The sequence below is a fragment of the Austrofundulus limnaeus genome, unplaced genomic scaffold (assembly GCF_001266775.1).
Source record: "Austrofundulus limnaeus strain Quisiro unplaced genomic scaffold, Austrofundulus_limnaeus-1.0 Scaffold308, whole genome shotgun sequence".
NCBI classification, from domain to species: Eukaryota; Metazoa; Chordata; class Actinopteri; order Cyprinodontiformes; family Rivulidae; genus Austrofundulus; species Austrofundulus limnaeus.
Window position 1 is genome coordinate 252,346 of NW_013952710.1, and position 4,013 is coordinate 256,358.

At 37.0% G+C, this 4,013-nt stretch overlaps 1 long non-coding RNA gene across 2 annotated transcripts in view; it reads left to right on the forward strand.

Annotated features, from left to right (window-relative positions):
* Positions 1 to 2,651, forward strand: part of LOC106527103 (uncharacterized) — a 23,867-nt gene extending 21,216 nt beyond the window's left edge. For both annotated transcript variants that reach the window (XR_001311340.1, XR_001311339.1), the window contains exons 3-4: positions 1,613 to 1,725; positions 1,995 to 2,651. This is a non-coding gene — a long non-coding RNA (uncharacterized LOC106527103). The remainder of the gene's footprint in view (positions 1 to 1,612; positions 1,726 to 1,994) is intronic.
* Positions 2,652 to 4,013: the final 1,362 nt, after the last annotated feature.

Below are 4,013 nucleotides of genomic sequence, written 5' to 3' on the forward strand. Positions count from 1 at the left end.
ACCTCAAAGTGCACAAGCTTCAAACTTCAGCGTTGGGTGCGATTTTGAAGCTGAAATCGCGTTCGGTGTGAACGCACCATAACCCTGAGCAGGGGGGTCRAACTCTTTTTCACCGAGGGCCACATGAGCGTTATGTTGGCCCTCGAAGGGCCAGTTGTAATGAACTTTGATGTTTCATGTTTAACTTTGACTAAACAGAGTTTTAACACGTCCTCTTTTAAACACTGATAAGAACTAAGTGTACGACGGTCTAAATCTGTAATAAATACAGAAATACTATTAAAAGTAAAACAAATAAAGTTTTACTCACTGAGTTTCTAGTGAGCTGCATTATGGCAGACTTAGTTTATGTTTGATGGTGACTTTAAAGCAGCTTATTTTCAGACATTAGTACTGAGCTATCCAACTAAACTGCTCAGTTACTTCAAGCCAACAGCTCAGAGACAGGAATTTAATTTATTTTAATTTAATTTATTTTTATTAAAGTAATTTTGTTGCATTTAACCATACATTTAAAGTTTACCATTGATATAAGAAACAAATTTCATGTTAAGTTAAAAAAAATTTTTTTGGGGTGGGGAGGGCCTTGTGTTTGACACATGTGAATTAATGTTTTGTCTCATAAGGATTGCCATTTTAACTTTATGAGGATTACTTGTAGGTCAAATAAAGTTGCTCATTAAATTTCAGAAAGTCCTAAAATGGTGTTAAAAAATAAAAATAAAAAAACTAGTACACCCACTAACAAGGACATTGCTCTGACTTACTSTACATTCATTCCCCTATAGACTTTTTTTAACCTGGTTAACCTGATTTACATCAGCGCTAGGGGTGGGGTTAAAATAATTTTCTGCCAATATTTATCTTAGATCCTGTATTAGAACTAAATGATTGTGATGTGGTTTTATTGCCTCCTTTCTTTTCTTCTTAACGTAAACATCCTCGTGTTTGCTCTGTTTGCTTTCTGTCAGTTCCTGACTTGAACTACAGAAATYAATAAGTGTTTTTTTTCTCCTCTTGTGTTTTCCTCATGTGTTTTGATCAGTATCAAATAATACAATTCTATAAATTACACCGTGAAACATTTTCAGACAGAGATTTTGGAGAAGTTCCTGAAGAAGTACAGAAAGATAAGAGATCTGCAGAGAAGACGACCGTCCTCGACCCTGTCGGACTTCAACACGAACACAGTCTGATCCTGTTAGTCAGTCTGTCAGTTCCTTGCATCACTTTACTGTAGCTTCACCTGCATTATTGATCTGAGACCAGCTTAGAGTTATCAGGGAACTTTGTGACCTCCTAATCTGGATGGGGCTTCTGAGTTTACAGTATTTATTTTTAATTTGTGCCATAAGGAAGGAGTTGACTTTTCACATGAAGGTGAGTTTGTGAAACGAAAAGGGTTCATTTAAAAGCACTCAAACCTCCCATCTAGCTAATGTTGGCAGGCATTATATTAGTATATGGGGCAATATTCAAATTCATAATTAAATCTGTGTGCTCTGCAATAAGCAATGTGTTCYAATAACAAGTCTGTGTTTCTGTTATACAGTTTGTTTTCTATTATTTTACTTATATTTTATGTCACGTTCTGGGTTCTGTTTTGTTGCAGGGCTGTARGTATCACACAGAGAAACAGGACCACCCCTATCGACATAAACGGAAAAAAAGAAGATTTAAAATGTTCTAATTTCTGTTATTTGAGTGAGATAAAGGACATGGAAGGTACACTCACATAAATTATAGCAAATGAGTTGATGTTTTTTTAAACTAAGAATTCAATTCCAACGCACAGCTGAACTGTTATAAAGTAAACACGCAAGATATAAAGTTATTTATAGTGTGGATTTTTTGAATTGGGGTTTTGTGAAAAAGATATGAACAACTAGTATCTTACCTGTTTATGTTGTCAAAGTTTTTGGGTGACATATCTTTGAATATTTGTCAACCCCCCCCCCCCCCCCCCTTTTTTTTGTACTTTTGATATGGAACAGTGCTACAACTAAACAAAAGAAGAAGAACGGTCAAATAAAAAGCATAGAAGAGCTGCAGATCCTGGATGTCCAAGCAGGCCAATGAAAACTCACCACAAATGCATTGTTTCAGGAGCGGCAGCTTTGGAAACAAGCGTCGAGGACGCTGCACGTGTCACAATCCACCCTGTGTGTAACTGTACAGCAGAAAAACTGTTCTCCAGGTAATAACAGATGTAAAACGTGTGATCTGTCACAGACAGTGGGGCAAAAGTAATTCCTGTGACTGCGGTAATCATCTCTCACTGCCGTCGTGGCAAATCTTGTATTACCTCACCGCTCCCCGTGGAGACGTGTCAGAGGGAGTTATTCCTTTAATTCTTGCTGTCTGTTTGGCTTTCAACGTTTTAACTTTCTCTGGCAGTCACGTCTTATCTAGTTTGCTGTACATCTTGCGTATAAATGGCTAATGTAAGCTTATGGCCTGAGAGCAGCAGGGCTTGATTTTTTTTTTACATGAACCAGTGTTTCTTTGATTTTCTCGCTCTAAGATGAAAAACACGATCATCTAAATAAAAGGCATATGGCTACTGGCAAAATAGTTTGTTGATTCAGGGAGCCATCTGATTCATTGTTTATGTAAAAGCAAAAATATTGCTTAATGCAACTTTAATGATGTTGACTGCCACAATAAGAGACTCCATTTTTAGCGTCCGCAAGCTGTTGAGACGTGGAGTTGGAGAAAGTGTTTCTCCCTCGTTTCCTCTTCTGTATGGCATTAATTTTGTCCTTTTCTATCCCGTTTAAATGTAATAGCCCTTAAAAAGTAGGAAAAAAAAAGGTGTGCTACTCACCGTAAGACGCAACACTTTCCTCTGCAGCCTTATCAAACAAAAAAGAAATAATGTTCACCCCCGCAGTTATTTACTGTTTTATAATTCCGTGCCATTTATCAATACAAGCCTCTTGCAGCGTGTATTTACATAAACCTGCAACAGCACCGCTTTATCATTTAATTGGTCTCCAGTGAAGGGGACACCTTAACATGTGAACAAATAAAGAAACTGTAAATTAATAACGGGTGTACACAGGCCGAGGAGCTGAAGTGGCCGACAGCGTCGTGTTTCAAGTGTTTTCAGGTCTCTTCATGTCTTAAAAGCAGCCATGGGTGTGTTTTCTTGGGTGTGTCGGTGGTTCTCCGGGTATTGCTTGTTGGTCTTCGTCATTAGAGACAACTTCGCAATTTCAAAGCAACAAGTTTAGTGAAAGAAACTGTTTTTATTTGCASTGTTTTAAACCAGGGGTTCTCAAACATTTTGGTTCTGGGGACCCCTTRCAAGGATGAAAAATTACCAGGGACCCCCCTCATAAACCCCAGGCTGTTTTAAAGATATGTTACTGTCATTTGAACCCCTATATGCAATGGGAATATTGTTTTTATTTGTCTGGCTTTGTATGTTTGTTTGATATGGAAGCCCATTTCTGCCACCCTGATAAAAAAACTTGTTTCTCATAATTATGACTTAGCTATCTCATAATTACGAGACACTATCTCATAATTATGACTTAGCTATCTCATAATTATGAGATACTATCTCATAATTATGACTTAGCTATCTCATAATTATGACTTAGCTATCTCATAATTATGAGATAGCATCTCATAATAATGAGATACAAGTTTTATTTTTTTATCAGGGTGGCGGAAATGGGCTTCCATAGAATGACTAGTGCATTGTTCTCCATAAGCTGTTTTTAAAATAAAAACCAAATTAATAGTTTATTGAAATTTTGGAGGACCCCCAAGACACAGCTCGCAGACCCCTGGAAGTCCTGGGACCCCAGTTTGAGAACCTCTGTTTTAAACTACCAAAAATTGTTCATATCAATAAAGTTTATATGGAAACTGGAAGTCATACAACAGAAAATGTATTTCACAACACTCCCTTACCCGTCCCTATATCTATCTATCTATCTATCTATCTATCTATCTATCTATCTATCTATCTATCTATCTATCTATCTATCTATCTATCTATC